At 35.9% G+C, this 27,461-nt stretch overlaps 1 protein-coding gene and 1 long non-coding RNA gene across 2 annotated transcripts in view; one reads left to right on the top strand and one right to left on the bottom strand.

Moving 5' to 3' along the window:
• ROBO2 (roundabout guidance receptor 2) overlaps positions 1 to 27,461 on the bottom strand; it is a 1,319,482-nt gene that overhangs the window by 948,263 nt on the left and 343,758 nt on the right.
• Positions 123 to 26,237, top strand: LOC125095630 (uncharacterized). The gene is made up of 3 exons (XR_007125921.1): positions 123 to 134; positions 14,722 to 14,724; positions 26,107 to 26,237. It is a non-coding gene; the product is annotated as an uncharacterized LOC125095630 (long non-coding RNA).

Genomic DNA, 27,461 nt, shown 5'->3' with positions numbered 1-27,461 from the left:
GATTTTTTTTTTAATCAAGCCTGAGTTGGTTCCAATTTCTCATTATGTGTCTTAGGTTATTTTTAAACTAATTAAGTTACAGAAATATTTTTTTTTTACTCTAATTTCATTGTCCTTGGTAATCATATTTTCTGGTTTAGAATTCTTAAATATGCCTCAGGATGCCACAATCTTTCTGTTGCCTTTTTTCTTTGCATAAGACCTAAACTAATTTTTGTGAAATATTTGTTTAGGTCATTTATCTAATGTTGTAGGCAATACTTCAAGGCTCAGATTTGGACCTGTCTCGATTCTGTATTTAATTTTTCTTCCTCACTAATCTCCTAAAGTATCATTTAAACTCTTTTTTTATACTAATGATTCTTAAATTCAGATCCTCAGTCCAGACTTCTTTTCTGAGTTCTAGTTCATCTATGCGCTATTGCTTGCCTTGTTCTCTTGAATGTCCTATAGGTATCTTCAACCTAACATGCCAATAACAGAACATTTCATTTTTACTGTTACAACTTTTACCTTCCCCAGCTTTCCTGATCTCAGCTGATGGCATCACCTTCAACTGAGTTACTCAAGCCAAAACGTATTTCATCCTCCCCTTATTGAAATTTTTAATAAGCTTTACTTTTACAGCAGTTTTGGGCTCCTAGCAAAATTGAGCAGAAAGTAAAGAGTAAGCCTCTGCCCCCACACAATGCACAGTCTCCCCCATTACTAACATCCCTCACCACAGTGTTACATTTGTTACAATGAACCTGCACTGACACATCATTATTACTCAAAGTCCATAGCTTACATGAGGGTTCACTCTTGGTGGTGTACGTACGTTCTATACATTTGGACAAAAGTAACATCAAATGTCATTCTCAATTTCTCCCTTTTCTTCCCCACCTCCATCCCAAGTTCAAATTTATCTGTCATTTTCATGGATTCCACCAACAGAAGTGGTTCTTGAATTTGTCCTTTTTCACTGCTACTGCCTCTTCCCTCACATCTGGAATACAGTAGTAGCTTCCTAAATTGCCCTTCCGTTTTCATTCATGCTGGGACACACACCACACTTCCAACAAATGTATTCTGTTAATGTCAACCAAATCAGTGTACTCATGGCCAGATAGCCTTCGATGGTACTTCAGACAAAATCCAATCCCTTTCCGTGGTCTTCAGGCTCTAAATAATCCAGCCCTTTGGTAGCTAACTTCTCCTTGTACCACTCCCTCCCAAACTCAGGCTCTTTTGGCCACGCTAATCCTCTGTTACTCAACCCGCCATACTTCTGCCTGCTCTGGCTCGTCACACAAGCCATCTCCTCTCTTGAATGCTCCGCCATTCCCCACACCCTTCCGGTGGCGGGTTTCTTCTTGTCCTTCAGATCTTAGATCTCAGTTTAAATATTCACGCTGGAGAAAAGCTTCCACTGATCACCTGACCCAAAACAGGGTTATAGACCAAACTCAGCTACTTGTTAGCTAACCTCAGGCAAGTTCAAAAACTTCTCTGAGCTTCAGTTATCTGTGAGATGAATAAATTAATCACCGTATGTATTTCATAAACTTATTGAGTATTTAAATGGTCGATATGTGCAAAGTGCTTAGAATACATTAGCTATTATATGGTAAGCACTTAGAAATCATTATGATCACCTTGCCTCTTTTTTTCTTTCCTCTATATTTCATCAATATGTTCAGATTTTTTTCCCCTCACATTATCAAACTCAACAGCATCAGGTTTATAGTGTTGGGTTTTCTAATTGTCCTTCTCTATTTCTCTCCAATAAGAAATCACCTTTTGTTGAAATTTGATTTTAGATTATCTCTTCTAATACCAGTATTATCACTTGGGTAATTTTATGCAATAATAATCCAGTTTATTTAAATTATAAATTTATAATTATTTAAATTAGGGGCACAAGGGTAGCTTAGTCAGATTAAGTGGCCGACTCTTTATTTTGGCTCAGGTCATGATCTCAGGGTATTAGATCAAGCCCCACATGTACGAGTCGGCTTGTGATTCTCTCTCTCCCTCTCCCTCTGCCCTTTCCCCCAGTTCATGCTCTCTAAAATAAAATAAATACATCTATTTATAAAATAAATAAATCTAATAAAATCTATTATTTTGAATGCTGACAAAGTACCCACTATGTACATATATACTTATATTTTATATTTCTGATATTGACAACCATGTTTTTAGCCTTCTCCTTAGGATTTTAAAACTTCAGATACTGAGACAATACAAAAAAGAATCTGTATCACATGACATATTGAGAATGTTTTATGTGAGAAGATAAAAAGGAGCACCCCAAATGACCTGTTTATGCCATTTACAGTATGTTAGCTTTAGCCATTAACCTACCTTCTTCATTCATCAACATCCACATTCCTAATACAAAAAATGATATCAGCAATGTCAGCAGAAAAAAAGGGGGGGTGGATTTTAAGTTGACAGCTTTAGATGGAAAGAAAAAATGGTAACGAGTGGGTAATTAAGTCTGACTTCATTCCCTGTTTGTTCTCTTAAAAATATATCTGTATTAAGAAGTATATGAGGCAATTCCATATGAAAGTGAAAATAAGAAAAAAACAAATGAAGTTCTAAAATATGCAGATAGCTCTTAAACTATCAGAGATAAGGATCATACATTTTATAAAAAATAATAATTACCAGTATTTTATTTGATTTTGAAAGTATCACCGAGAATTTTATGTAAGTCCTTTAAGTACAATTTTTTTTAAATGCAAAGAATGTGAAGTTTTAGGTGTCAAAGCAAAGCTGGATTTCTTTGTGAACTGAAGATTGCTAATCATCTTTTTCTGCACAATGTTTAGCTTTAATTACCTTCAAAAACATACCAACTGCACACAGCAATAATTTTATACTTATGTTGACAAGAGCTTAACTATACTCAGAGCACCACAAAATCCATCATCTCTAATCCCAGTGGCTCTGGAAAAATAACACTAAAGAAACCTCAGCTTAATTTAAATCTATAATAAGCCAAAGAAGGAATAAAGATAACTATCCCCAGATTAGCACACATTCTGACAATTTTAAGAAAATAATTACCACAACTTTCTTATGTGGAATTGCCAATTTTGCAAAGCACAAGTTAGAATAAAATAAAAGGAAAAGAAGAATTTTACCACATAATTATATTGTACTAAAGTAGCAAAATCTGTAGCTGGATTTCAATGCCTCCTACCCCACCAAGTGGACTAATAGTGTTATTTTTTTTGTTGTTAACAGCTTTTAAAATAAAGTACCCAAATTGCAGGCTGAAGAAGCAGAATATGTTTCCATTGGAAATAAAGCTGTTTCCTTCCAAATTTAGATTTATAAATTTTAGCACTGAATTGTAAAGTAAGCTGCATAAAGCATTCTTACATCAGCTTTAAATTTATGTAACTATATAGAAACAACTTCCTTTGCAGCTTATGATTTTAGTACATAAAGCAACTTAGGTTAAAGATTAAAAAAAAAGAGCTGATAGGTTTTCAATAAAGTCTGTAAGACATGATTAGAGCTAGTCTAATTATGATAACAACAATAATCATACTTTAATAAAAGTAAATAACAAATAATCAGGATTTACTCCATGCCAGGTATTATTTTAAGGGTTTTCATGAATTATCCCATTAGAAACTCATAAATATATCCCTTTAACTCCTTATAGTCCTTGTTTTACAGATACTGAAACTGACTCCATGAGAAATTGAGCAATTGTCCAATTTCGCTCCAATAGTAGTGACCAAAGAAAGAATTCTACCAAGTGAAAATGTCCAGAGCTCCTCTTTTTTTTTTTTTTTAAGATTTTACTTATTTATTTGATAGACAGAAATCACAAGTAGGCAGAGAGGCAGGCACAGAGAGAGAGAGAGAGAAGCAGGCTCCCCGCCGAGCAGAGAGCCCGATGTGGGGCTCGATCCCAGGACCCTGAGATCATGACCTGAGGTGAAGGCAGAGGCTTAACCCACTGAGCTACCCAGGCATCCCCAGAGCTCCTCTTTTAAGCACTGCACTGGTAACATTCAGTAAATGTCAAATAAATATATATAATATTCATCCATTCATCTATCTATCTAATATCTTTTCAGGGAAAGTATAATTTTAAAAGTAAAAACAAAAATCAGAGATCTGGTAATTATTTTAACTTAAAAGGTGAGTAATTTTGACTTTACTAAGAAATTGTCTTTCATACAAGTCAAGAATTCCAAAACACGATCATCAGGAAATCTTCACAATACCTATCTACCAAGCCCCTACATTGTAGATGACAATCAAAGCTTCCCTTGAACCCATTCTGATCCTATTTCATTAACTGCAAAGAATTTTAAAAGGAACCTAGTGGAAGGTAGACTAGCTACCTACCTGCCTACACTCTGAAAAATGAGGAGGACAAAAAAAAAAAAAAAAATCCATGGATTAAAAGCTTGCTTTCTTTCTCTGCCAGTGAAAATACAGTCTACAGGTTAGTAATAAAAGGTCACAAACAAATTATAGTTATAAGAAAGAAAGCCAGTAGAGTCACAACATTGGAAGTATGCTAGACACTAGCAGTCACATACTATTTTTAAGTCAAGGATATGTATTATAATACTATAATATTATAACAAAATTATTTCACATAATTCAAGCATATATAAATTTTAAATTAAAAATAATCTTTTTTTTCTTTCTTATTATAAAAGTAATGCATGAATAACAGGTAAGAGGTCATAACCTCCAGCTTCACTTTATAAAAGAATGATGCCTAGCAATATTTTGGTCTTGCTGGGACTAAGAGTAGAGTAATCTCAGTAAACGTGAACTTGCTTCCTGCCAAAAATATTGTCCAAAGAGCTTTAAAATCCTGAGGGTTGGGAAATCTAATTTGAAAGTATTAATTGTCCTCTGTAGGATTATACTTGGAGGTTTGAACTCACTTTTGATAGACTAGAATGCATCTGTGTAGAGTGAGGAGGTGGAGAACACCTGAACTATTCTTCCTATGGAGATAAATTACTTTGCCAAACAAGTTAAGAGTTGCTTTCCTTGGAAATAACATTGTTTCTCTGCAGACTATTTTCTTGATTGGGAGGTAGAATTGAAACCAATGGTTCTCAACCTTGGTGAAACTCAGAATCACTCATGGAGCTTAAATAAATGCATATATTCCAGCAGACTCAATTGAGAAATTTTGTTTATTTGATTAGGCTATGCCAAAACTTTAGTAATTAAAAAAAAAACTAAAACTTCTCAGGTGATTCTCTTTGTGTACCTGGAATGGGGACCATTAACTTAGACTGAGTGTCATGGAGAAGTTTCTCACTTCTCCTTCTTCTTCCTCTTCTTCTTCCCCCTCTCTTCTTCCCCTTCATCTAAACCAAGAAGACTAGGAGTCTGGATTTCCCCTAGATACATTGGTTTGGCATATGATCAACGAAACTTCCATTAAGGAATATTATGCTATATCCTTTAAGCACTGGAGAAGTAAACTCTGGGGCAAGACAAAGTCTAATAACTATAGGAGTAGTTGTTATATATAGTACCAATTTTAATTTTTTTCCCAGTATTTTAATTCCTTTCTGCTATTTCAGGGCATTAAAATTTTAATATATATAGTAAGACTAATGTGTTGTGGTGAAGTCAGGAAGGAGCTCTATTTAGCTTGAGTAGAGTGGTACCCTCTTTGGTATGGGGTGATGGGCAGGAACCCAAAGAAGAAAGACCAGATGACAAGAAAAGTGATCCAGAAGAAGTCTGAAGTGGTCTTATGCCAGAAGCTGACTGAAGTGAAAGACCACCAAAACAGTTTTATGCAACATGTCAGCAGTCTTTAGAGATTTTCAAAAATACATGGTAAGCAGAACTCTTGAAGCATGGGATTAGAAGTCAGGATATTGTTACTTGCATGTTTAAAAAAAAAAAAGGCAATGAACAAGGTTAAAATCTGGAGATGTTTGGGATATCAAGGTTGTTCTAGTAAAAAAAAAAACAAAAAACAAAAACAACTTGCAATCCCATCTGCAGATAAAGACGTTGCTCACACCTTTTTGTTTCAATCCAAAGATATAATTATAACCTACATTTTTGCTTTGTAAATTTCCCTTTTAAAAAATTAACAATATAGTACATGTTGCAAACACATGAATGTGTAAATAAATTTGCCACATCCATTTAATGGCAAGGGTACCTTTTAAATAATTAATTTCGAAACAACTGAAAACAAACCTTACTGTACTTTGAAGCCATAAGTCAAAGGACTTACAACTTCTTCAACCGGAGTCCTGGAAAATTGCCTCCAGTAAATGCAGAAACAAGCATGAATTTATGTCTCCCCTAAGATTTTTGTACTTTTGGAATATTAAGAAAAAAATCCTCCAGAGGTGTTTAAATTCTGAGACTTAGACAGAAGGAAAAAAATGTCTTTTTTCCCTCCCCCTAGAAGCTAGATTGTATCTTTTAAAAACCTTTGTTCTCAGCATTTCTGTAGAGTATGGTCTGAATGAACCCTGGACTTGATCCAAATTCCTGAAGGGCACACTATAAAACTGAGTCCTATCCAAGCCTGTCAACGCAAAACTCCAGCTTGGGTAGACTTCCTGTGTGGAAGACTCTAGGATTAAAACTGGGGCGGGGGGTCCATGTAAGATTTATACTTCAGAGTATCCATGAACCACATACAGTTAAATATAATATGTTCTGTGTTTGTATGTGAGGATTTTTATAGGGAGAAACACTGTTCTCAAAGGGAGCCATAACCTTAGCAAAATGTAAGGAGGTTGGTTCTACAGTATGTAGATCTTTTCAGGTACTCTTTGATTTCTACATGGGAATTATGGCAAGGAACTAACCCATCCTAGAGACTGCTTCCCAGGCTAGTCCTTGAAAGATCAGGGGGAATGGGTTGTAGTAATCCTTCATATCCTTTTCGAAAACTGTCCTCCAGAGGAAGCTCAGGGACTCTGCGGAGGCAGGATGGAAATCTCCCCTTCCGATGGACCCAGAACTAACAGAGATTTTGACTAAAGATGACCGATGGTGTGTCCTTTAAACAATAAAGGCTCCCCTTCCCCAGCTCCATCTCTAAATCAGAAACTTAAATTTCAACACATAGTGGGGTTTGATTTAAAAGAAATAGCTAGATTTCCTCAAAAACTAAGCCTATGTGTTAAAGTCTTACTACTTAGAGCACGCCTTCCCAGCCTGCAGCAGTCCACAGAAACAGGACAGAAATGCAGAATTTCAGATCCCACCCTAGACCTGCTAAGTCAGAATCTGTGTTTTTAACAAGATCCTTAAGTAAAATTTGTATAATATTAAAGTTTGAGAAACACTATTTATGCTATTTAAATTTTATTATGAGTGTGTGTGCGTGTGTGTGTGAGTGTTGTGTTTTGGGGAAGTGGAATATGGCTGGGAGGCATAGTTAGTCCCTACCAAACTTTTCTTACTTTTTATCTTTGTAAAGCTGTAATATTTCCATATCCAGATTTGAGTGACTACCAGCAATCGGAATTGAGGATCCAGCCAGATTCCCTGGGTTAAAGGATGACAGCCAGTGACTGCGAGTTGTGAGGTCTCTAACTTACATGGGGCTGAGGAGCAGTGGCAGGAGCCTGGCATATCTCTCCATCTGACTCTGAGATAATTGGTATTATTGGGTTGCCCTATAATTTTAAGCAAGGTGCACTATCTCCAAATGTGTTTTCATTTTGTTTTGTTTTGTTTAAAATTTAATTTTATCATTTCACTTTTTGAAAGACCTAAGGATAAGTGTATGGCTTTCGTCTTTAATGTATGCCCCCCATTGTCCTTCTGCTTGTAGAATACCAACTGAAATGTAAATTTCCAGAAAATACTAAGAATTATTACTGATTGAAATTTGTGGTTGGTTAGAATATATAAATATATATATTTATATATATTATTTATTATATATTATATATATATAAATATCATATATATATATAAAATACATCCACAAAAATGTAATATGCAAAGCCATTTTTCATGAAGTAGCTCCAATTCCAAATGTGTGAAAGACTGCATTAAAATTAGTTATTAGGGGCACCTGGGTGGCTCAGTCATTAAGCATCTGCCCTCGGCTCAGGTCATGATTCCAGGGTCCTGGGATAGAGCCCCACATCAGGTTCCCTGCTCATTGGGAAGCCTGCTTTTCCCTCTGCCACGCCCCCTGACTGTGTGCCCTCTCTCACTGTCAAATGAATAAAATAAAATCTTTTTTAAAATTAGCTATTAAACTTTTTCTATGCTATATTTGAAATACTTTTTTAAAGATTTTATTTATTTAGTTGAGAGAGAGAGAGAACGAGAGAGTACGAGAGAGAGAGCACAGAAGCAGGGGGAGTTGCAGAGGGAGAAGCAGATTCCTTGCTGATGCGAGGGTACACAGCGTAGTCAAATCTATACACATTTTGGAATCTTAAGAGAATGGTTAAAATTCACACATGAATAAACTACATGGCAAACAAACTGAAAAAGTTTAAAACCATTGAAAGTCAAAGATACGTGTATTAATAAGTTTGCAATACTTTTCAATTTCTACATAAAAGTGACTGCTTTTTAAAAAAAAAATCATGTATAACATCCCGTATCTGTGAGGTTGTAAAGAAATTGTATAATCTACTTACTGCTAGTGGCCATGGAAATTGGCATACTCTTTTATGATGACTGAGTAACAAAATCTATGAAAAGTAAAAAATGAACATTGTTTTTGATTCAATAATTCCACCTCCATGCCTCTACCCTAAGAAAATAACAGAAAAAAATGTCTTTATATAAAACTTATTGATGTTGTCTCCTGTCTTCCTGCCTCAAGTGTATACACTCTTGGTATTTTTACTTTCATGCTTCTCATATACTTTATACATATAACCTCATCGATTTTTTTTTTTTTTTTTTTTAGATTTTACTTATTTAATAGACAGAGAAACAGCGAGAGAAGGAACACAAGCACGGGGAGAGGCAGAGGGAGAAGCAGGCTTCCCGCTGAACAGGGAGCCCAAGGCGGCGCTCGATCCCAGGACTGTGGAATCAAGACCAGAGCCCAAAGCAGAAACCTTAAGACTGAGCCACCCAGGTGCCCCTGAAGTCACTGTGCTGACACCTGTGACACTTGACCAATGGAATGTAAACAGAAATAGTGTGTGGTGATTTCGGGGAATTTTTCTTAAAATGTGGATGACATCCAACCTTTGCCCTTGTCTTCTATATTGTTGCTTGGAAAATAAGTGTGGGGTCTGGAATTATCTTAACGACAAAGAGGAATGCCATACTCTACAGATGGCAAAGGAGAGAACCAGAAGTTCATTTAGCAGCACTGAGATTTCTACATCTGGACATTCATTGGAAAAAGAAACAAACTTCTTTTTTGTTTAAGTAATATTTTTAGGGTCACTTATTCATAGATAATCATAATCCTAAATGAAATAAAAATCTGTCTTTGTGAATTGAGGGCTGAAGCTATAGTTTTCTACCTTTGTCCCTAGTACATGTTAGATTAAAAAAATATTGTATAAAATCAGTTTTTGAATAAACCATGATAGATTTTTGAAACACGAATCCATGAGAACTTTTTCAATACCTATTTCCTGCATAGTGAATTTTAATATTTTTCAAAATATTTATTTCTAAATATTCTCATACTGATGTTTTATAAACACCAGATTCTTATCAATCTCTCACGCTTTTGAGCTTGACTTTAGAATCCCCTCTTCCACATCTCAATATTGTATTGGTTAGCAAAGAAATTTCATTTGTAAGCTTAAAAAGGCTCAAGAGTTTGAACCATGAATGCACATGTTCTTTTATTTTCTTATGTTTCCTGAAATGACAAAGAGGTAAAACAGAAACAAAACAAAGAAACAATCAAATAAAATTCAAGACAAAATAAGAATGAAAAGTCAATTAAAAAATGATAACAACATGTCTCAAGAGACAGGGATCTTAGAATATTATAGCTTTTCTTCATATAAAACTGAAAAATTAGATACACAATTTAATTAATATTGTTTGATCTATAGCATATCTCCTGAAGGCAACTGATAACCATTTAAATGATAGGGTTCTTCATCTCTCTCTTTTTTTTTTTCTTTAACAACTTAGCTTCCATGGGTCTTATTATTTCCATTTTTTAAGATATTTCACTTATTTATTTGAGAGAGAGAGGGCATGAGCAGGGGTTAGGAGCAGACGGAAGGGGAGAAGCAGACTCACCAGCTGAGCAGGGAGCCTGATGTGGGGCTCCATCCCAGGACTCTGGGATCGTGACCTGAGCCGAAGGCAGATGCATAACTGACTGAGCCACCCAGGCACCCCTCTTCATCTCTTAAGATTATAGTAACAAAGACATTTCTTTCCTTCTTCTCCTTTTGAAAACCACCCAAGCAACAAAGACCCCAAAAACTGAGAGCAAGAAGTTTCTACTTTTATGAACTAAAATATACAGAGATGAAAGAATGATGACTGACTTCACATATAAGAGAAAGGTGGGATTTCTTGGGTCCTAGAAAAGGAATATTTTTGAGAAGCAAGCTGGCTTGCCTGGTAGATTTTTCAAATTCTCAGGAATTGGAGGCACCAAAGCAAAGATTGGAATGGAAACTGAAATAGACATGACTTAAGAAGCATATTTATTAAAAAGCAGTTAAAATCCCAGAACCCGTTTACCCTCTCCCAGTATCACAGGAAACATGTAGTTTATTTTCTGCCAAAAATGTATCAGAGAGGTTGCAGATGCAGAAACATGGCCGTGGGCTTTGGGCGGGATGTATGCAGAATTTGGGCGGTGGGATAAATAGAGAATGTGGTGCCCTAGGATCATATTTACTTAGATTTTTTTTTTTAAGATTTTATTTATTTATTTGACAGACAGAGATCACAAGTAGGCAGAGAGGCAGGCAGAGAGAGAGAGAGAGGGAAGCAGGCTCCCTGCTGAGCAGAGACACCCCCCCCCCCCGCCCCCGCCAATGCGGAGCCCAATCCCAGGACCCTGAGATCATGACCTGAGCCGAAGGCAGAGGCTTTAACCCACTGAGCCACCCAGGCACCCCATTTACTTAGCTTTTAAAAGGCAGTATCCAAGCTTACAGCCCTTGGGCAGGTGATTAGAGGCTCCTTCTGCAGAGAATGGGAACCATCCCTTAGAAAAGACCGATAGACACTGACAGCTGGGGAGCTGGACCCAAGTAAAGGGTGCAGATGCTGGAAGCCAAAAGCAGCATAGGTCAGATTCTCTAGCTTAATGAGTTTAAGGAGCCTCAACTGCTTTTGTTTTTTGAAAGAAATTTTGAAGGACAAAGTCATTTTAAAATTGTAAGACAGCAATTTGCAAGAATAAGTACCTGGAATTTTCAGATTTATGCTTTGAAATCACAAAGTAGTCTTCCTGAGAAGTATTGTATGAGGCATGCTGTTCAAATGAAAACGTAAATGTTAAAAACACATTCAAGTAAAGTGACTAGTTTTTCAAATCAGTGGGTATTTTGACTAATGCTTCAATATCAAGTAAGAGGTGAGTTTCAGTGTAGATTTCATACTGCTCCAGGGAGAAGGCAAATACTGTTGTTCTCCAAATGCCCTAAGCCATGTTATCAGATGTCCTGGATGGCATGAGGGAAATAAACAAACAAGTAAAAAACCCAAATGAATAGCCTAAGATTTTCCTTCCACTTATTTTTCAGGATATCTTTGTAATGAAGTAATCTTGTGTAATTTATATGGAAAAAACTTCAATTAATCTTTCATTAATTATTCCTCCTCTACTTGACTATTTTTAAAAGAAATGTCAATTAGTGAATTGTTTTATGCCTTGTGGTATTTCTTAGGTTTTCTTTTACTTGTATTTAATTTCTCTGGCAAGTGTCTAAATTGTCTGAGCACAGAAAGATGTACTACATTTCCTATGAATCACTCATAGCATCTAGAATAGAGCCAAACAGTGGATTAAAACAAACAAAAAAAGGTTTAGTTCATCTAAAACAAAGCATTCAGTATCTGGGTTCATAAGTCAAGCATATAAAATGACCAAATTTTTAACAACATGACAACAAAAAATGAAATTATCTCTGCGGACTGAATACAACAATTGAAGAATGGAATTGATTTATAAATACAAGTGTAGAACAGCCATTTTTCTGAATACTGTAAATACATGTCCTCTTTATAGTGAAATACTTTTATTCATTCATTGTAACACAAGTTATATAGCAGTAAGCAAGATAGAAATAGCCACCCTGTCATGCCCCTTCCAGCATATAATATATCAATATGAATTAAGAATGCAGATTTGCCCAGGGGGTAGAAAGCATAGTGAATGGAGCCAGAGAGCTTTGGGTTTAAATCCCTCCTTTGACACTTACTGACTGACTCTTATGTAGTATATTAAATATAGGTGACATTTCTGGCAGCCATACAGAAGCTATTTGATCCCTCATTCTTCACAAGCTCATGGGATGAAGAAGGTCAAGTAATTTGACCTTTTTGTAACAAAACTAGCCTAGAAACACACCTGAAAGGAACTGTGATTAAAAAAAAAAAAAAAAAAGTAACTACAAGAGTCACACGGCTTTTTCCTAAGTAAAAAAACTGTTAAAAACGTGGAAATTTATGAAATGTATGAAAACTAAAATGCACAGAACACTTAAATGAAAACATTAATTAAAACTAACTTGCATGTCAGTTTTATGAAGATCTTTATTACCATTTCCTTAGGTGTATATATTTTTTTAATATAATATCTTTGACATAAAGGCAAACAAGTAGCAGCTATTGAATGTGTATAAAAACCATAAAATATGTAACTTCAATATTTTTATCTCAGGTAAGATATCCTATTTATTACACGCAACCCTAACTATATTAATGGCATGATCATAGGAAAAATATTATTATAAGAAGCAAACTTTAGAGACGATTATTATATATTGAGTAGTGTGAGAGAGCAAATCTCTTTTAATTAAAGGCTCTGTTTCAAATTAGGATCCACAGGATATAGTAATAAAAATGTGGGCTGAGAAGAAAACTTGAGAAGTTAATGTATTGATAAAAATAGATTTAATTAGATTCATAAATATTGAGAACAGCAATAGTAATGGTAATTCAGCTCCTAACAGCGGTGGTCATAGCATTCAATGTATGCATCTCATCGTTCTTACACAGCCTAAGGAAAACCATCCTCTCCTGCTGATGGAGGTCCATCAGTTGACTAAAACCATGTGAAAAATTGTTTGGGATAAGGACGTTTTTACCATTTCTCTTATCAAGTGTGTGGGGGGGGGCAGGGATTAGAGAGAGTGAGGAAGCAATGGAATGAACCTGATCAGATTTGTGTCCAACAGATCCTTTTCACTGGTTTTCTACTTGCAGATTTCCTTTATCTGTGCTCTCCCTCTACCTCTGAGCACAGATCACCCCACCCAAGACTCCCTGTTGTTTGATTCATTCTTGCTCTCTTCGCCAAAGTGAACGTTGTTTTGCAAAGTTAAAGGAGGAAAGAGTATGTTCTACTTTTACTTCTTCATGTGATTTTTTTGGCCTCTAAAAAACATTTCATAAATGCATTTGCGTAGCAGCAATGTTAAGAGAAGCATTTTATTTCCCCTGACACATCCGCAATGGGATGTGGGATTCCCTTCAGATACAGAAATGACAGTAAAAGAAAATGAAAAGACAGTGCTTGTCCTTCGGAGGATCAGAGGAAGCTACTTTCATGTTTTAAAAGGTCCTAATTGGGACGCCTGGGTGGCTCAGTTGGTTGGGCAGCTGCCTTCGGCTCAGGTCATGATCCCAGCGTCCTGGGATCGAGTCCCACATCGGGCTCCTTGCTCAGCAGGGAGCCTGCTTCTCCCTCTGCCTCTGCCTGCCGTTCTGTCTGCCTGTGCTCGCTCTCTCTCCCTCTCTCTCTGACAAATAAATGAATAAAATCTTAAAAAAAAATAAAAATAAAAGGTCCTAATTGAGGTCTAAATTCCGGAGCAAGGGGCTTTTCCCTGGGAAGGTGCTTCCCCCATAGCTGTGTTTTTCCTAAAAGAAAGCCATTACCTGTCAATTTGCCTCCAAAAGAGCCTTACATTCTATACCCCAGGGCAGGATTCCAAGAAGAGGAGCTCTTCTTCCTAGGCACCTTCTACCTCCAGAGAAAAAGGGAAGAAATTATCCCAATTTCAGCTACCTGCTTTTTTACTTTGTCCTCAAACTACACTTAGCGTCCTAGACATAAACCACAGACGGGGGGCGCCTGGGTGGCTCAGTGGGTTAAGCCGCTGCCTTCGGCTCAGGTCATGATCTCAGAGTCCTGGGATCGAGCCCCGAATCGGGCTCTCTGCTCAACAGGGAGCCTGCTTCCTCCTCTCTCTCTGCCTGCTTGTGATCTCTCTGTCAAATAAATAAATAAAATCTTAAAAAAAAAAAAAAAACAAAAACCACAGACGGCCCGACGAAGCTAATTATTACGGCCATGGCAATACTAGCTGCTCATTGATTTCTTTTTTCTCTGGTTTTGGAAGCTCCAAACTAGTGAGAGTTTAATCTATCTTAATAAGCAAACCCCATCCTAGGGGAGTAAGGAGGTATTCTGAAAACTTCAGCCCTGTCTTCCTAGATCTTCCCCAGTAGATTAGATAAATCTTTGATCAAACTTTATGTAGATACAAAGTTGTTATTTGGGGCAAGACCGAGCCATAGTGTTTAATGGGCCAAGTTACAAAATGGCAGCTTTGTGCTCAGCGGGTTACCTAGGGATTTAGCTTGGCCTAGTCCCAGGTTTTTCATTTTTTAAATTGCATGTGTTTAGTTGAGGCCTAAATTTTCCAGAACTCTCAGATCCTATTGCTCAGATGGCCTTCCACTAGAGGCTTCCCATATATAAGGTACCTGCATGGCCTCTGAAAGTGTCTAAGTTTTCAATTCCCACATTGAATAATAACATTGTTTGGTCCTCAGGAAAGAGAGGAGTATTTTGGCCTATGCCAGGATTTTTCAAATTCCTAACAAAGAAGTGGCATCAGAATAATTTATTTTTAAAATTAATTTTTTAACAGAAATAAACAGCTGCCCTGGGGGATTACAAAATTTTGTAGACATGTTGGACAAAATATGTAGATAAAGTTTTTGTATGATTTTTTTTTCAAACCTGCTGTGTCTTTGTCAGTAATGTATAAAAGTCTGTTTTTATCAAATCATGTTATAAAATATTTATTATGCTTATAGTCCTATTTATTTTTTCTCAAGAAATGTTTACTAACTTCCATTTTTATTATAATATGTAAAAGTTATTTTCTATATCATATAATGAAGAGTACATAGTTTAAAAGACTGTGTACAGGATATATGAGCAAAGAGACAGCCCGACTGCAAATATAGCCCTAAAATAAGAAAAATAATAGTAGTAAATAAACATTAACAAAAAGTGCTTATTATTTAAGCCTGATTACTCTGATGCACAGTAATCATTATATGTTCAATTAAAACTCATCCGATTAATTTTGTTTTGTCTGATTTGTACATTAGCCTTATTTTTAATTTTAGTTTTGAGTCTGTTTACTAAATAACACGGCCTTCTGTTTGCCCACAACCGCTTATGGGATGAATAAAGAGGCTGAAGTACAGAAGCCAACAAAAAAGCTCAAAATCTATGTTTCTGGCAAACACTATTTAATTTGGATTCAGTTTTCAACAACTGCTTTTATAGTAATAGAAAAAAACAGATGATTGCTTTTGGGAATCTTGCTTCTATTATGTGTGTTTAATATTTCTGTTAAACTGTATTTTAAATAGATGGGCAATTTGTCATCAGTTCTCAGGGTTTCCATGATCATCTATCAATAACTAATCCGAAAAATCATTTTGTGTTAAAGCTGTCCTCTTTACATGACTCTAAAATCTAACTGCCCTCACCTGTGACTGCTCCCCTGGGTCAGTTTATGCTACAGAAAACATACTTTTCAACACCTTTGTCAGTTTCTCAATAAAAGCGTGTTCCCGTAATAAATATCCTTGTGAATGTTCGCTCTGTCCAACATATGTAAATGAATATGTGTCAGTTCCTCTGAGTTAAATGAATTCTGAAATGTTATATATGCCATGTCCATAAAATATAAATATTATCCGAGAACAAATCAATAGACTATTGATGGAATTCTGTCACTGCTGAGGATAAAGACTTTCTAAATCATTATTAGTTATTTTTTGAACACATCAACAAGATTCAAAAACAGAATCAATAACAGAATTAATTTTAGAAAGGCGTGCTTATGTGCTGGTAATAAAAGAAATAAGAAGTAAACCAGTTTGATTAATTTTTTTGAGGTTAAAAAAATAATAATCGAAATAAGTTTAAGAGACAGTTTGGCTTCAATGGTGGAAAGAAACATTAGATGTGAAATAATCGGTTTATCTGATTTTTTTTTTCACTTTTCAATAGACTGAGCTCTGAGAAACCCAGGATTAGAATTAATTACTAATACTCCACTGTTGGTGCTTACATTTAACATTAACTCAGGACCTCCTGTACATACTAGGAACTTCATGACTTCATGATTCTGTTCAGACAACCCAAGTTCACCAGTGTTTTATTGTGTAATATAAATTAAATATGAAACTATTTTAAATTACTTTGATGATGTTTTTCAAGTCATACTTGAAATGAGTATCATCCACCAGGACATTTGGGTCACAGTGAACTAAATGTCACCTAATAATAATGGTCAAACTGCCTGATTAAAATGTGGTCACTGAGAACTTCAGGTCATAGTCCAATTACACAACCGGGTAACGTAGGTGTTGTACCTGTTATATTGTACCTGTTATATACTAAATATATGAAAAATTACCCCCAGATACTTAAGAATTATATTCTACATTCCGAGACTATAGAGTAAACATTTTTACAAAGATTTAATTTATTTATTTGAGAGAGAGAGGGAGAGACAGAGATAGTGGCAGAGATAGTGAGAGAGAGAACGGGAGCAGGGAGGAGAGGGAGAAGCAGACTCCCTGCTGAGTGGGAAACCTGATAAGAGCTCAGGGCTCAATCCCAGCACCCTCAGATCAGGACCTAGGTCGAAGACAGACACTTAACCAACTGAGCCACCCAGGTAGCTCTAGAGTAAACATCTTAATAGTTTTTTCCTAACAGTCTGAAAAATATTTACAATAGCTGCATTCATAGCAGTAGGAAAGGGAAACAAAATGTTAGTTCACTCATATGGAGGATGTATTTCTACATACATGCATATATACATGTATTTACATGCACAAATATACACATACAAACGTGAAATATAGTTAGTTTTATAAAACACTACTTAAGTGTTTTGGGGCTTGGAGATAAAAAGGACTTACCAATTATATCACTGATAGATATGATGTGAAAAAGGATTTTAAGGCTTATGATCAGAGTCTTGGTCACTGATATTATCAAGATCCAAAGACAGTGACTGACTTCCTTATGAGAGGCTGGGGTATAAAGTTAACAAGGCCCACTCTTGCGCCTTCAGAATATTGCCCACTGAATATATTACCTTCATCGTTGCACTATTGCTCCAAAACCTCCAAGGGTTGGGATTTGGGTAGAGTGAGGCAAAATCTGGGTGACATGATAGAGAACTGTTTAATCTAGGACTTTGGATTTTCAGCTCAGATGATTTATGAGAGGAAAGCAGACATATTACAGCAGCTGTAGGCATGACATTTGACATCAGGCATGATCACACTCTAAGCTCAATACATTTCTTGTTATATAGCCTTGGGCATGAAATGTAAATCCTTTGAACTTCAGTTTTTTTCATCTGTAAAATGGCACAACACCTTCCTTGCTGTGTTGTGGTGAAGATGAAAACAGCATATGGAAAATGTTAGTTGAGAACATATTGTTACTAGGACTTAACAACTTGGGCAGAGCAAGGAGTACAATGAAAAAGAGACATAAGAATGTAGAATGAGAAAAAGAAAAATCAGGAAGCTGGGAATTAAGAAAGGGAAAAAAATAGGGGGAACAAATGAGTAGCTTATATTTAATTTCTGTTTCTTCACACACTCCTCAGCTACAAGGTAGATTTGGCTCCTGCCAGCACACTGAAATCAATGAGTCAATCAAATTTCATCTATCACTTCCTAATCAATAAATCCAGTGCAATGACTAGGATCCTCATCCAGCTCATATCTGCAGCATTTGACTCTACTAACCATCTTTCCTTCTAGGATGTTTCTTTCTAGTACTTTCTCCTGGTTCTCCTTATCTGAGTCTACCTCAGTCCAATGCTGACTCTGACTTCTTCAATTGTCCCTTAAATGTCAGTACTCACTCCCCAAATATCTTATCCTAGGCCAAATTTAATTAAATTTCATTTTATTCCAGGTAGCTCAGCTAACTAAACATTAACTAACTAAACAAAACTAAACTTCTCAAATCTTCTCCCCCCAAATTTCCCACCTTTACTCTCCATTCCATTTCTAGCTGGTCACTGTCTCATACCAGATGCTCTTCATTTTTCAAATCAGACCATTAGAATTAAACATAACAATTTCTCTCATTCTTATCAATCCCTTTAATAAAAGTTGCTTGTTTAATTTTTGCAAAGTACAATTCTAGTCATACCCCTCACTATTCAAAACCTTCCTCATAGGAGATAACCTCTGAAATAAAATCTAGTCTCTGTTATGCTCCATCATCTGGCTCAACTCTCCCCTTTTGATGGCCTTTTTCTACTCTCTCCATATGCTCAGAATCTTAGCAACATCTGTCAGTTCCAGGACTTTCAGAGCTAAATGCCTATGCTTATATGATCTCTGACCTCAACCTATAATTCTTGAAGTCTCAGCTCAAATTTCATTTCCATTTGGAGAACCTGCTTTCACTCCTTCCAATGACAGTTGGAATTAATGGCAAATTAGTTTCTGCATCCTAAAGATCTGTCCCTCTCTTTATTCAGTTGTAGGTCATGATCAGTCAGTTATCCTTTATTATTCCTAGATCTTCTAGGTAAAGGAAGGACCCCTACATATTGACATTTGTGGGTTATGACCAAACTGGAAAGGGAGGACTATTTGCAATACTACATAATCTTTGGAAACACTTGCTATGCAATATGATACACCCTCACCTCTCACCTATTCCCCAGGTGGCCTCATCTAGAATCATGGCTTTAATTAACAGCTACAAGCTAAAGACAACAAAATGTATCCTAGAGCCCAGAGTTCTTTTCCGAACTATACGTTCCACCTGGATATTACATAGGCTCTGCAAGCTCGCTCTGCCTCAGTGAAAACTCACCTCTCTTCCTCCCTAAATCCAACTTCTGTTCTTAAATATTCTGTTCTATTGGTAGTACCAACACTCATCCAGTTTCCAAATGGAAAAACTTGGAGCCATTCCTGATCCTTTCTTTTTCTTCATCTCCCACATCCTTTATAGTTTCTCTCTTAAATGTCTCTCAAGCACGTCTATTCCACTTTGCCATTGTTATGGACTGAATGTTTGTGTCCCTCCCCATAAATTCATACATGGGTATTCTAACCTCAACGCGATGGTATTAGGAGGTAGGGTCTTTGAAAGGTGATTAGATCCTTAGGATGGAGTCCCCATGAACAGGATTAATATCCTCATGAAATAGAACTTTCTTGCCCCTTTCACTATGTGAGGACACAGCAAGAAGGTGGTTGACTATGAACCAGGAATCAGAACCCCATCAGACACTGAATCTGTTGACACCTTGATCTTGTACTTCCCAGCCCCCAGGACTGGGAAAAATAATTTTCTTTTTTTTTTTTTTTAGCCACCCGCCCAGTCTAAGTGATTCTGTTATAGAAGAGCAAACTTTCTGAGGTAATGACTGATACATTTTCTTGGATGAGTCTTTTTTATTTAATACCTAATTTTCTAACCACACTTCTTTCCTCTGACCTTTTTCCTCTAAAATCTTTATGGCTGCTATATTGCTTTACACGAAATGCAGATCTGACCCTGACTTACCTGTAGATTCTTCTGCAGTTCTGTATTCCTTTATGGAACTGAATCCAGTTTCAACAGATTATAAAAGACATTTTGTGCCCTTCCTCACTGATCTCTCTGGGCTCTTTTCCATATACTCTATACTTCATACTTGATGATTCACATTCATAAATTGTGCCCACTCTTTCTTCCAGACTTCTTGATTCTGGTACACTATTCCCGGTTCCTGGATGCTTTTTCTTCTATTCACTTCATTTCCTTTTTTTCCTTGATTCTTTGGCTTTATTAAGTGTGCCTTACATCTAGATATGCTGTTGAATTGACAGGGAAAATCTGCAATTTCCTGAAATTGGGTTAAGTGTTCCTTACTTTTCTGTCATTAGCATTACCCAGTCTTTCTCCTTTGACTGTGTTTACTTTAATCCTCCAAAAAACTCTGAGTTCCTTAGGGTGGAGAACATATCCTAGCTCTCTTGGAACCCACAGGGCCTCAACCAACAGGTAATAAGGTAAATAGGTAATACAAAATAGAAATAGGTAATAAGAAAACTCAATAAAAATTTTCTCCAGTAAATTTTTTACCTACTTTAGATTCTTCAGGTGACCCAAATTTCATGTTTTACCCTTGTAATCTGGCACACTCAGAATCAAGAATTTCCAGAAACTGAAGCACTGCACTTACTTCAAAGAATATTCTCTTACTCAGATTACACTAACTAGATAGGTTCAGTTAACATGTAAATGAAATTAATAATTTAGATGACAAGGTTATTATAGTTAAAAGAAGTCTAGCTACCTATTTAAAAGTGGTTGCTTCTATGGCTAATCAATCATTCATTTCTCATTACTTTTATTGAGAAATTTTCTCTATCTTAGATGGGGTATGAAATGCTCCATTACTCTTTTCATATTTTAGTATTTTTTTAAGAAAAGAAAATATATATCCTCATTCATCACTAGGATATCTACACAAGAGAAAACTTTAATTGATGAGAAAAATTAAGTGCTTAAAATAAGTCCATAAACATTCAACAGCTGTAGTTTCTTTTTGAGCATCTAAATGTCAAAATAATTTTGATTTACATAATTAAATTTGCCAAATCATTAGTCCATAATGTAATGGCTCTTGTTATCATTCAGGGGAATTGCAACAACTAAGCCCTTAATATTTTAAAATTAACTACAACACTGGAAATGATTTTCACATAATCTTTAGAAAGAGCTAAATAAAAATGATCTATTTACAACACATTTGGGCTGTTATAACTTCTGTAGGTCTTGCTTTAAAACTCCACAGTTATTTGGTGAAGCGGTTATAACGGTGCCCTTGGAAAGCGCTGTGGCTCTAAATAAACGTGGAGCCCATTCCTCAGTTCTATGACCTGAAGCATCTTTTCACAGACTAATTATGTCATACCAAGAGTGAACTGGTCTTCACTCAAGAAACCGGAGTGTTCACTTGGGAATTGTAGTTTTTATCTTAATCTTTTAATTCACTGTAGTCTCTAGTTACTTCTCCTGACACTTTTCAAACTATCAGTGGTGAAGGACCAGTAACTTTATTGTTAAAAATTTCTAATCTCTTGCAGATAATATGCTTTGTTAAAAAAAAAACCCTAAAAATTAACTGCACAAAAACAGAATTAAAAATCCAAAGACCATACATCCAATTTTTAAATTATTTTTATTGGTTCCACAAGCATAAAATAACTATGTAAAATTGTTATAATCACTTCTTGGGCTTACTCAATTACTTAATTTTTTTTATTACTGACCAGTAACAAGGTTTTCCAACCAGTACTGGACCACAGATCATACCTGAACATCACTGAATCCATATCTAAATTTTTAATTCACAAAGCAGGTCTGAAAATGGGAATACTTGCTACTCAGTTTTCTAAAGTGTCCTTAAGCATAATGAGGAAGACAATTTTCCTAGAACTCTAGATCGACAATGGCGCCTCCATCCTCTAAATCCTTTAAAGATAGGACCATGCCTCTAGCCATTGTTTTTCCAAACTCCCCCACATTGATTAAACCTCAATGTTTAATGTTATTTATTTATTTTTATTATTTATTTATGTTATTTATTTATTTATTTATTTTCTTTGCTCCTTTCATATCAAAGTATTTCCATTGATGCTGAAAAAAAAAAAACCAAAACAAAAACCTTTAGTTTCCTTAGCCAATTTTATTTTTTTATTTTATTTTTTTTTAAAGAATTTATTTATTTGACAGAGAGAGATCACAAGTAGGCAGAGAGGCAGGCAGAGAGAGAGAAGGAAGCAGGCCCCCTGCCGAGCAGAGAGCCCGATACGGGACTCGATCCCAGAACCCTGAGATCATGACCTGAGCTGAAGGCAGAGGCTTAAACCACTGAGCCACCCAGGTGCCCCGTTAGCCAATTTTTAAAAGGCAGCATTCCCTGAATTTGCTTAAACTTGCATTTTAACATCTAAATATGAAGCTCCCTTTTATTTTTATTATTTATTTATTTATTTATTTTTTTAAAGATTTTATTTATTTATTTGAGAGAGAGCACATGAGCGAGGAGAAGGTCAGAGAGAGAAGCAGACTCCCCGTAGAGCTGGGAGTCCGATGCGGGACTCGATCCCCGGACTCCAGGATCATGACCTGAGCAGAAGGCAGTTGTCCAACCAACTGAGCCACCCAGGCGTCCCTGAAGCTCCCTTTTAAAATATGTATCAGGTTATGCTCTAGGACTTGTCTGTCCTGGTTAGCCATTATGTGGAAAAACTGGATACCATAGCAAAAAGAAATAGCAGAAGGAGAAGGCATAGCAGAGTAAAAAGCATGCACAGAAGGGATGACTCAAGACAATGCTGCCAAGTGCTAAGAGATACTACAGTACAGCTGATACTACAGTACAGGTGATACTACAGTACAGGCGATACTATAGTACAGGTGATACTACAGTACAGGTGATATACTACAGTAGAGGTGATACTATAGTACAGGTGATACTACAGTATAGGTGATACTACAGTATAGGTGATATACTACAGTACAGGTGATACTACAGTACAGGTGATACTACAGTACAGGTGAGCCAGTTCCAAACAGCCAACAGTTTGCAGAGCAAAATAGTGACCTAATTCATATTATATGTATGTGGATATATAGGTATATATGCAAATCTTATATATGTCATATATATTATACATGAGTTACATATCTCGTGTAACACATATACAAAAAAGTATTCAGTAGATGCCCCTCACACTCCCTCTTCCTAGAAAATACATCACAGACAAATAGCATTATGACAAACCAGAATATCAAAGATTATCTGAAAAGTCTACTTTAAACCTAATCATTTCTCTAAGCTTCAGACTCAAATATTCAAGTTCAATTCTATAACTGATGCCTCCCTCAAAGGTTTCTAAGAGAGAACACTGATATATCAGTGTATCCAAAACTGAACTCCTGACTAGCTACCCAAACCCAATTTTTTTTTTTTTAATGAGGCCTATGACATATGACTCCACTTTAGGAATTTATGTTACAGAAATGGATAGTGCATCTTTCTTTATGAGAGCATAATAACTATTGATATAGGATTAATTAAATAAATAAAGGAATAGCTATTTAATGGGATGTTATTATGACTTTTAAATAAATGAGATAAGTTTCTGTATCCTGCTTAGGAAAGTATGATTCAAGATATAGTAAATTAAGAAAGCAAGTTTCAACACAGTAAGTAAAGTACAATTAAATTTTATATAATAGTAAAATGACCTATCTGTATAGACATAGACTTTAAAAAATTGGAAGAACACATGCAAAAGAGCTCATAGTACACATGTGTGGGTAGTCAGATTATAGAAAATAATTTAAAAATATTTCTATAATTTATGACACTTTAAAAAGTATTTTTATTATTATTTTAATTTTTATTTAAATTCCAGTTAGTTACCATATAGAACAATATTGGTTTCAGGAGTAGAATTCCATGACTCATCACCTACATACAACACCCAGTGCTCATCACAAGTGTCCTCCTTAATACCCATCAAACCATATAGTCCATCCCCCCTCAGCCTCTCTCCATCAACCCTCAGTTTGGTCTCTAACATTGAGTCTCTTATGATTTATTTTCCTTTCTCTCTTGCTCTCTCTTTTTTCTCCCCCTATATGTTTATCTGTTTTGTTTCTTAATTTCCATACATGAATGAAATCTCACGGTGTTTTTCTTTCTCTGACTGACTTATTTTGCTTAGCATAATAGTTCCATCTGCATTACTGCAACGGCATTCTTTTTGATGGCTGAGTAATATTCCATTGCATAAATACACACACGCACACACACACACACACACACCACATCTTTTTTTTTTTTTTTTTTTTTTTTTAAGGGGAGAGGGGCAAAAGGAGAGGAAGAGAAACAATCTTAAGCCAGCTCCATACACAGCACAGAGCCTGATGTGGGGCTTGACCTCACAACTCTGAGATCAGGACCTAAACCAAAATCAAGAGTCAGATGCTTAATCGACTGAACCACCCAGGTGCCCCATATACCAGATCTTTATCCATTCATCAATCGAGGGATATTGGGCTCTCTCCATAGTTTGGCTATTGTTGATAGTGCTGCTATAAACATCAGGGTTCGTGTACCTCTGAGAATCTTTATTTTTGTATCCTTTGAGTAAATACCTATAGTGCAATTGCTGGATCATAGGATAGTTCTATTTTGAGCTCTTTGAGGAACCTCCACGCTGTTCTCTAGAATGCCTGCATCAGTTTGTATTCCACTGACAATGCAAGAGGATTCTCCTTTCTCTGAATGCTTGCTGACACTTGTTTCATGTGTTGTTAATTTTAGCCATTCTAACAGGTGTGAGGTGATATCTCATCATGGTTTTATTTGCATTTCCCTGATGATGACTAATGTTGAGCAACTTTTCATGTGTCTGTTAGACATCTAAATGTCTTCTTTGGAAAAGTGTCTATTCATGTCTTCTGCCCATTTTGTAGCTGGGTTATTTGTTTTCTGGGTGTTAAGTTTGTAAGTTCTTAATAGATTTTGGATACTAACCCTTTAACAGATATGTCATTAGCAAATACCTTCTCCCATTTTGTAGGCTGCCTTTTAGATTTGTTGATTGTTTCCTTCACTGTGCAGAGCTTTTTATCTTGATAAGTTCCCAATAATTCATTATTGCTTTGTTTTCTTTGCCTCTGGTGATGGGGGCATCTGGGTGGCTCAGTGGGTTAAAGCCTCGGCTCAGGTCATGATCCCAGGGCCCTGGGATCGTGCCTCTGGTGATGTGTCTAGTAGGAAGTTGCTACGCCCATGGTCAAAGAGGTTGCTGCCTGTGTTCTCTAGGATTTTGATGGTTTCCTGTCTCACATTTTGGTCTTTCATCTATTTCGAATTTATTTTTGTGGATGGTGTAAGAAAGTCATACAGTTTCATTCTTCTGCATGTTGCTGTACAGTTTTTTCCAACACCGTTTGTTGAAAAGACTGTCTTTCTACTATTGGGTATTTTTTCTGCTTTGTTGAAGATTAATTGACCATATAGTTGTAGGTTGATTTCTGGGCTTTCTGTTCTGTTCCATTGATTTATGTGTCTGTGCTTGTACCAGTACCATACTGTCTTGATGACTACAGTTTTGTAATACAGCTTGAAATCTGGAATTGTGAATGCCTCCAGCTTTATTTTTCTTGTTCAGGATTGCTTTGGCTATTTTGGGTCTTTTAGGTCTCTATACAAACTTTAGGATTGTTCGTTCTAGCTCTGTGAAAAATGCTGGTGTTATTTTGATAGGGATTGCCTTAAATGTGTAGATTGCTTTGGGTAGTGCAGACATTTTAACAATGTTTCTTCTTCTAATCCATGCACATGGAATGCTTTTTCATTTCTTTGTGTCATCTTCAATTTTTTTCATCAGTGTTTTGTAGTTTTCAGAGTACAAATCTTTTACATCTTTGGTTAGACTTAATCCTAGGTATCTTACTGTATTTTGTGCAGTTGCAAATGGAAACAATTCTTTGATTTCTGTTTCTGCTGTTCATTATTGCTGTATAGGAACTCAACAGATTTCTATAAGTTGATTTTATGTCCTGTGACTTTGCTGAAGTCATGTATTAGTTCTAAGCAATTTTTTGGTGGAGTCTTTTGGGTTTTCTATGTAGAGTATCATGTCTGCAAATAGTGAAAGTTTGACTTCTTCTTTACCAATATGGATGCCTTTTATTTCTTTTTGTTGTCCGATTGCCGAGGCTAAGACTTCCAGTACTATCTTAAACAGTAATGGTGAAAGTGAACATCTTTATCTTGTTTCAAACCACAGGGGAAAGGCTCTCAGTTTTTCCCCACTGAGGATAATATTAGGTGTGGGTCTTTTCTATATGGCTTTATTGCTATTGAGGTTAAGTTTCATCTATCCCTACTTTGTTGATGGTGTTTATCAAGAATGGATATTGTATTTTGTCAAATGCTTTTTCTGCATCTATTGAGAGGATCATACGGTTCTTACCATTTATTTTATTAATGGGTGTATCACATCAATTGATATACAAATATTGGACCTGCCCTGTAACCCAGGAATAAATCCCACTTGATTGTGGTGAATAATTCATTTAGTGTACTATTGAATTCAATTTGCTAGTATCTTGTTGAGAATTTCTGTATCCATATTCATCAGGGATACTGGCCTGTGATTCTCCTTTTTCGGTGGGGTCTTTGATTTTTGGCATCAAGGTAATGCTAGACTCGTAGCATGAGTTTGGAAGTTTTCCTTCCATTTCTATTTTTCGAAACAATTTGAGAAGAATAGGTATTAAATCATCTTTAAATGTTTGGGAGATTTTTGATTACTGATTCAATTTCTTTGCTGGGGGTCTGTCCAAATTTTCAATTTCTTTCAGTTTCAGTTTTGGTAATTTGTATATTTCTAGAAATTTGGACAATTATTTTGGATTGCCCAATTTGTTGGCACATAATTTTATGTAATATTCTCTTAGAATCATTCGTATTTCTGTGGTGTTGGTTGTGATCTCTCCTCTTTCATTCACAATTTTATTTATTTGGGTGCTTTCTCTTTTCTTTTTCATTAGTCTGGCTAGGCATTTATCAAATTTATTAATACTTTTGAAGAACCAGCTCTTAATTTCATTGATCTGTTTTATTAGTTTTGTTGTTGTTGTTGTTTCTATTGTTGTTGTTTATTTCAGATATAATCTTTATTATTGCCCTTCTTCTGCTGGCTTTGGGCTTTATTTGCTGTTTCTTTTCTAGCTCCTTTAGGTGTAATGTTAGGTTGTATATTTGAGATTTTTCTTGCTTCGTGAAGTTGGTCTGTATTGCAATTTACTTCCCTCTTAGGACTACATTTGCTGCATTCCAAAGGTTTTGGACTGTCGTGTTTTCATTTTCATATGCTTCCATGTACCTTTTTACTTTACCTTTAATTTCCTTGTCAATCCATTCATTCGTTGCTAGGATGTTCTATAACCTCCACATATTTGTGGTCTTTCCAAATATTTTCTT

This window comes from Lutra lutra, chromosome 1 (genome assembly GCF_902655055.1).
Source record: "Lutra lutra chromosome 1, mLutLut1.2, whole genome shotgun sequence".
Classification (NCBI taxonomy): Eukaryota; Metazoa; Chordata; class Mammalia; order Carnivora; family Mustelidae; genus Lutra; species Lutra lutra.
The sequence above is the reverse complement of the archived record's forward strand: the minus strand, read 5'-3'. Positions and strand labels throughout refer to the sequence as shown.